This window comes from Condylura cristata, unplaced genomic scaffold (genome assembly GCF_000260355.1).
Source record: "Condylura cristata isolate star-nosed mole 26May11 unplaced genomic scaffold, ConCri1.0 scaffold00008, whole genome shotgun sequence".
Lineage (NCBI taxonomy): Eukaryota > Metazoa > Chordata > Mammalia > Eulipotyphla > Talpidae > Condylura > Condylura cristata.
In genome coordinates, this window is record NW_004567109.1 from 38,929,202 (window position 1) to 38,937,826 (window position 8,625).

Sequence of the window (8,625 nt, forward strand, 5' to 3'; positions counted from 1 at the left end):
TGGTGATGGGAAACCCGCGGGGATTACAATTGAGATTGAAAAAAAAAATGTACAAAATGATATAAAAATAAACTGTTGTAATAAAAATAATAATAATTTTTTAAAAAAAGAATAAATAATACTAAATTCACATATCTCGTGCAGAAAAAAAAAATCCCTTTCTCATCTTTAGGTGTTCCCAACTACACATTATTAATGTCCTTTGAGGTTGCCCCAAAGCACAATGGTGATTAGTAACATTTCTTTTTAAAATCGTCTCTATTAGTCTTTCATTGTGAATAGTTTGTGCATTTGAATAGTTTGAATATTTGTGTATTTCAATAGTTTGTCTTTCATTTGTTTTATAACAGTTTATTTTTACATCATTTTGTACATTTTTTTCCCCATCTCAATTGTATGGCTTTCATTTTTAATTACTTGTGTATTTAAGTTCACTAATCTTTTCTTCAGTAATTCCTAACCTGTTAATCCTATTTACTATAGCTTTTGGTGTATGTCCATTTTTACCCTGATTTTTAAAAATATGGAATATATTTCCAGATAGCTTCAATTATATTCTTAGCTCCTACTTCTAACATCTCTGACAGTTCAACAGTCAGTTTTGTTTGATAACTTTTTCTTTTTATAATGACTTTTAGTCTCTTATTCCTTCCCTTGTTTGGGCATATTTCATTTGATGCCATCCACTGTAAATTTTACTTTGTGTGGTGCTGGATAACTTGTATCCCTGTAAATACTATTAAGCTTTATTCTTTAATGCACTTAATTTACTTGCATAGAGCTAAGTCCTGTTGGTCTTTGTTTTAATATTTACTAGATGAGACTATAGCAATTCTCTGTCTAGGGCTAATTATTCCTTCCCTGAGGCACACCTTCCTGAGTACTCCAACTAAAACCTCATGAATCATAAGCTTTTCCAGTCTGGCTGGTAGGCAGAGAAGCTTTCCCAGCTCTCTGTGAGCACAGGCCACTGTTATATCTTACCCATTCCAGTAATTCTTAGCCTTGCCTTGGGCAGTTACTCTAAGTCCTGACTGGCGCTCTGTGGGTCACTTGATTGGGGCCCTCTCGCAGATTCTGGACTTCCCTCCAGTGCACTCCTCTTTCTGATACTCCACCTTGAAGTTTCTAGCTCACCTTGCTCTCCCCTGACTCTCCCCTATGTCTCTTCCACTCATAGTCAGCTGGGCTTTGCTTCAGTGTTGGCTCTCATTACTATAGCTTGGAACTCAAAGAAGAGTGTGGGGTTCATCTTACTGTTTTCATCTTTCTCAAAGATCATTCATTTCCATTGACAAATGCCTAGCATCATGGAGACCATTGTATTTTTTCAGGTTTTATTCCTTTTTTTTGTTTCAGGTATGGATGATAAACTCAGTTCCCATGATTGCATATTAACTGGAACTGAAAGCCTGAAACTGCCTTTTCAAAACCAAATGTCCTAGCCTTTGTGGTTCAGAAAGCAAGATATTCTCATGGGTACTCCTAGTTATAAATGAAAAGGCAAGATCTTTGTTTTTGTCCACATCCACACTTGCTTTCTTTACTGCATGGTCTCTCCCTAAGTCATCCCAGGGCACCAGGTGTCATATATATGGCCTATGTGATACCTCCACTCTGTATTTCTTTGATGTTCAAATTGTTATATTTATCTTTCTACTTCACATGCAAAAAAAAAATCAACACATCCTAAATTGGAATCATATCTCCCCTGGTTTTCCTTCTTACAGCAAATGGCTTCACCACCTCTCCTGTTACATGTCCCTTGAACTTGGAATTTAGACTTTAGTCTTCTCCTTTCTTCTCTAATATAATCCATCATCAAGATCTCTAAATGTGACCCCTAAATAGCTCCACACTCATATATTTCTCTCCATAGTCTCAGTCCAGCTTAGTACAAGACATTATCTCCTCTTGACTAGACTATTGTTACCATCTGACAAGTCCCCCATAATTTCTATTGTCCTCTCAGAATCTGTCCTCACACTGTAATTAGGGTGTTCATTCCAAAATTCAAGTCTGAATTTTTTGTGCATTCTCAATGTGTTTAAGGAAAAGCAAAATTAAATGATCCATCAAGCCCTCTGATGAGATCTGGTCTGTGCCTGCCTCAATTCTGACTAATCTACAACCTCAACACAGACAAAACTTCTTCCAGATTTTCCTAAGTCCTGCCTTCCCTTGATACAGGGTTTTGACACATACTCTTTTTAGTTATAAAATGCTTGCATCACCCTTCCCATACAAACTGGTCAAGATGTTTTCTTTTAATTCCTCTCACATAAACTACGCTTCAATCCATTAGAGAACTTGTGTCATTTTTTTTTAAGATTTATTTATTTATTCATACAGAACTCTGGTACAGGCCAGAGATGCGGAGGGTGAGAGAATTCACCAGAGACAGAGTGGGGAGCAGAACAGGCAGATCGACGAAGTACACTGCTGAGTGGAGCAGCGGGCGGGTCAGGAGAGGTCTGCCGCGCCATGTGGATCCCCTCCGGGGTAGGCGGGTATTGAACTCATGGGAAAGTGGCTTAAGCTTCTTAGTGCAGTGCTTTAACCCTCTGAGCCACCAGGGAGGGCCCACTTGTGTCAATTGTTACAAACGCATTTACTTTTTAAAATTTTTATTAAAAAGTTATATTCCTCACAATTGCTGATATGCTGATGTACATAGCAGAATTTATAGATGATGTACTTAAGTGAATTTATAATTGACTAACTGCCAGTGCCCAAGGAACACAGACATAGATTGAGGCTGACCTGATGGTTTTCCACAATTCCACTCCTTACTCTGTTCTGGCTAGATTTTAACTAGCAATATAGATGAAAACATAGAAAACATTATCAAATACATCATAGATCACAAATGCTGGGGATGGACGTGTTTAACTAATGGAATATCAGAATCAAAATTAAAATAATTTTTAGACCAAACAATGTTGGTTGTAGGATTAAAATTAACAATATTGAGATTTCCCCCACCCCACATATTACCTTAATGAACCAAGACAGTATTGAATTAATATTAACAATAATTCCATTTTACTGCATCCTGAATCTGCCAGATAGTGCACAAGTGATATATTTAGTCTTTTTTTTAAATTTATTTATTTATGCATACAGAACTGGGGTATAGGCCAGAGGTGCAGAGCCAGTGAAAGGATGCACCAGAGACAGAGTGGGGAGCAGAACAGGCAAATTGACGAAGTACACTGCTGAGAGAAGCAGCGGGGAGACAGGAGAGGTTTTGTGCCATCTGGGTCACCTTTGGGGTTGGAGATCGAACTCCACTGAAACAGCTATGGCCACCTTGCACTGCTGTGTCCTAACATGTTGTGCCACCAGGGAGGTCCTATCTTTTAAGCTTTCTAAATAAGCTTTTGGTGTGGGCATTATTCCTTCACTTTACAGAAAAGGAAACTGAAAATCAAACAAGTGTCTGCTTTAAGTCTCAAGATAGCACAAAACCTGAGACTTGGGTCTGTCTGACATCCATACCAAAACCCTTTCCTACACATGACTGGTGTTTTAGATGCTACGTACCAGTAAAGTGTGACTCCTGCAATGAGCTGCAGAAACTCAATTCCACTAGCACAGAATGGAGGAGGCAAGATTGCACAGATGTTTGTGTAAAAAGGTGTGAAACACCTTTGCCTGTCAGCACTGTATGAATCATTGGGGTGAGTCACTGACTTCTTCCCAAATGAATACAACATTGCGCTATGGAATGGTGCCCAGAACAAAAGACAAGAGTCACAGCAGGTCTATGGTTGCAATGTGGTGTTACTTCTGGACACTCATCCTAAGAAATCACTGTCAGTGTGAACAAGTTCAGAGTTATTTGATCAGAATGATGCATTAAAGTCATATGAAAATGTTCACAAACACAAGAGAGCAAACTTGCCAGCTCTTGCTGTAGAGAGTTAACATTGTTCATGTATTCTGGCCAACTACTACTCTAAATATTTTGCCATTTTTAATTTGTTGAATCCTCACAATAATCTTCGAAATGGGTACTGTTTTGACTACTTCTATTTGATAGATAAGAAAACTAAAATACAGAGAGGTTATAGAATCTCTCCCACAGTGACACAGTCACAAACTCTGAAAGTTAACTCTTATTTTCCACTGGAACAAGAAATTAGAAGGGATTGAAATACATTATTGTCTAGAGAAGGGAAACAAAATAAACCAGAGATGGTGGTCTAGAAGAGTACAGTTTAATTCTAGCTCAAAAAAAATGGAGTGGGGAGGGAATGAAGAGAGGAGGGGAGGGACCATTCCTGTGTTTTCAGACCCAGTTAAGAGCCAGGAAAATATGCAAAGGTCCTGGCTTATCCTGGAAGTGGAATGCATCAAAAAAGAGTTCTGGCTCTGGTTAGGGAAATCCCCAAGGAAGCTTCTGAGAAATGCTCACAGAGAATCCTTCTGAATCAAGTAGTACATGATTTTTCTCAGTAATCCTGAGAACACCCTAAGGGGAGTTCCCTCCACCTTACACCCCATGCTTGGACTAAAGGCCTAATTAAAGAGGTGAGCTCCATGTCCAGGAGCATGATATGGGCGAGGAGTTAAAGTTTGTTTTTACTGGTATAAGGAAAACCTGGCTCAGAAATGTGGAGAAGGATATGAAAGGTGTTGTATAGTAAAATATAAAACCTTTGACAAGGAGATGGTTCAGAACTCTCCAACATGTTCTGTGGCTAGCCTTGCCTCTACTTGTTAATGAAGGGACCCCAGAGAGCAAACCCTAGTGAATGCAAGCCTCCCTCTGGGAACATCTTGACCAAGCATTATCTGCTGTCATGCTGTTTCTGTGCCATTCGTTTTCTCTTCCAGCATTCTCATTTCATGTTCACCCAATATGATAACTTTTTCTCACAAACTAATGAGCATGGTATTCAGCAAGGTAACACATACTAGAGACCCAAAAATCAAACTTTTTTTTTTGTAATGATGGCATTGATGATGAACAAAAGGCAACATTGCTGTTTCCTTCTGCTGACATACACTATATGCCCATGGGAATCATGAAGGATGATGAGAAGCTCATTTGGAACACTAAATAAGGAAAGACAGTGCTTTCCTATGGATGGTAATGATTCAGACTTTTAGTACAGGAGGATGACCTAGTCTGAATGCAGTCAGAACTCCAGGCATGATTGCTATTTATTATGGAGTCTCCTAACCTGACTGCAGGAGATGTCTCACCTAACAACGCATAGAACCCAGGTTCAGACTGCACCTCTCAGCCCAGTAACACAGGAAGGAAGATAAAAAGGGCCATTTTGAGGGGCACGCTGAGGGCAACACAGATGCTAAATGCTCTAGTTATACAACTTCACCGAGACCTGACAGCGACCTTTGAAGCCAGGACTCACACCCATCGCTGTTTGACAGCGGGGGATGAGATCAGAGGGACTGAGAATCTTGCCTATGAAGAGTCACTTCTCTGACCTCTGGGCATGTCCTTAACTCCTTTTGATGTCTTGGGCAGCTGTGGTGGATGTTCTGTACCCAATCCTGCAGGGGGCACTCCCCTTGTTTACTTGGCCCCTAAAACCATCCCCACCCCATGTCCTCCCCCAGCTCCAGTCAGGGCACTTTCCCTCTTCTGGGAGACTGTGAAGGATGAATTTAGTTTCCTAGTTCAGCACTTTTGTTTCCAAACCAAAAGACTCATGTGACACCTAACGTGGCACTCCTGGGGATAGCGTGCAAACACCAGCTGCAGCGGTCGTTCCTCCTGCACACAGTAATCTTGGAGGGGCCAAGACCCGACTTCTGGGCACTGATACCTATTTGACAGTCATGCTGCATCGGTCGAGATGCCCAACTTTCTGCAGGAAAAGGCAGACTCCTCTCACCACACCTAACAGCAATGTCTGCGATTGAGAGAAAAGTGCTCGCCCATCCTTGATGATTTTACCATTTCTTCTTCCCAGAAGCAAAGCAGCATCCACTGAAGTATCTTCCACTTGTTGGCAAGAAAGCACAGTCTCAAAAAGTGAAAATAGCATTTGAGGGAGAAGCCTACAGTGCTTTGGATGTCCAGCCAAGGCCTCAGGCAGGACTTGTCTTTCAGACTTCAGTTCTTTGGAAAGGCATAGGTCTGATCACACAGCACGGCAGGTGCCCTAGCTCCGAAGTCCTGCACCAGCTGTGCAAGATAAGGCCGACCACTTCCTTGAAGCTTTGCAGGTAATATTTGCCTTCATCCCACAAAATTTTGAGACCTCAGTTAGAGAATTCTCGGCTGTCTGTTTGAAGGGTTTCACAGGCAGATAACCTTGCTCTTCCTCTGTAATGCATGCCAATTTCTCCTAATTGAAAACAAATACCAAAAAAAGACCAAAACACTGAGTTCCCAGAGATTGCAGCTGAGATCATTCAAACTGACATTGGTCCAGTCCCTAGAAGTGAAAATCTCTCCCTCTGAGGGAGATTTGTACCCAAGTTGTTTCTTGGAACCTGCTCTCTGGAACAAAATCTATAAGGGAGAGAGGAGAATGGGACTGAGCAGAGGGAATGCCAGGATCCATGACACGGAAGATTCAGCTAATCTCATGGGGTTGGGGGGAGCTCTGCAACTAGGGTGCCCCTCATTAGTCTCTCTGGCATTTGTGCTTCTGCATGACCTGTTCTCAGGTATAATGTTGGACAAGGCAGTTACCTCTGGCTGATCAGGCCATTCTCTAAGAGGAACTCAGAAGCAGGCAATAGATAGCAGCCAAGCTTCCAAGTCACTGGAGGTGCCAGACACTTCCTTCTGAAGTGGAGATTCAGGTAGCAAACCATAGCATCCAGTTCACAAGTTAACTCTCTCACAGGAAATGGGCTCCTAGAGAAGGAAGGTGGATGAACCGAGGTCACACGAGAAGAAAAGATGAGGGAACAAAGACGAGTACTTGGAACTGTCAACCTGAGTTGTGTTTGCTCTCTCAGACCAATAAATATTTTACTTGCTCAGCCACTCCTATGTGCCAACCAGTATGTTAAGCATGTGGTGTGTGTCAGTATATTCACCAATCATCTCTAACCCCTCAGAGTGGGTATCCTTATCTACATTTTGTTGTGGAGGAAACTGAGGCCCTGAATATATTTAGTTGCCTAAAAAATGTCTGGCTCCTGTGAAACTTTTGCTGATCTCTAAAATGTGCATCTCTATAATTTCTCAGGAACTTTGACCTTTTGCTGCCATTCACACTGTTGTCTTAATGATCAGTCAAGAAATTGAGCCCCAAATTATCCTTCCCTGTCCAGAAAAGGCCCTCATGACCCCAAAAACTGATATGTTGGTTGCCATTTCCTACTCCTTTCTAACCATAGGAATTTCTTATATTGGTTTAAGGAGATGAATTTTTACTTTATTCAATTTTCAGTGTCTACTGAAGGTTTGCCCCGTGTAGCCCCCAAGCTGAACGTTTTGCATGGCTTCATGTACACTCAGCAGTTTTATCCTAAGTTATACTTGAGGAAAACAGAGGCTTAGAAAGTGCAATCACTCACTCCAAATTGCACAGCCTGTACTTCAACATAAATCTGTTTCGCTGTGATAACGCTGTGTTCATTCATGATCTCTTACTAAATAAATATTCATTGAATATCTACACAGCGTGCAGCCCCGTGCAGACATGTGTGGAGGATAGAATTCCATTCATTGTCTCCTTTGCTGTATTTTAGAGCAGGAGTCTAACAAATATAAAGGTCTATGAGGGCATCAAATGAAGTGGATGGGAAGTAAATAGAGCTATTTCCTAACTTCTATGGGGCAGTGGCTACTCAAATCCAGCCAATTGTTGCAGTGTGAGAACATGGATCCAGAGATTGCCAGATTGTCTATCCCTCAAGAGGAACCAAAAATCTTCATTTTATAAAAAAATACCTTGATATAAGTTTAAGAACTAACTGTAGCCACGAACTTGGGCTAGTCACTAGACACAGTCACTAATCTGGCATCTGCAGGCCAGATTAGACCCTGAAAGCTACAAATACATCTTACCCTGAGGTTTCTGAATCCAGAGCAGCCTTACACTGGAAGATCAAGAGCACCCTCCCCTCTTCTCCAGTCTGGAGACTTTACCCCCTGTGACCGGAAACTTCAAAAAGTGTCTCCATGTTTTCTTGCAGGAGAGACCCTGCAACCTCTGCAGAGCCTCTTTCTTATTCTTAAAGCCCCATCCTTTCCTGTGCCTTGGCTATTAGCTGACCCACTTCTGTCAGGAAATAGCTTGACCATGGGCGTCTGCAAAGAGCAATGCAGGGCTACGTGACCACTGCTCAGAGCTTCGTTCCTGCTGCCACCAGATGGTTCTGAGATAATGCCATGTCTTTCCTGCAAAGAACAACATTCCTGGGCCACTCAGCTGATTCCTTGTGATCATCCTGGGAACGCAATATCTTAGCCTCTCCCCTCTTGTCACCGTTTCCCCTGTCTTATCTTCAGAGGGCTGTGGGACCTGAGCTGGTCATTTTCCAAGAAGAGTCAATCAGGCCCTGCTGAGCTCAGGGGCTCACGTAGATGGAGTTCCGGTTCGCCCACGGATGCTTACAATACTGTTGGGACCACCCTATCACTCCCAAAATTATTTGTGATATCAATCTCACTCATTCTCTCCACTG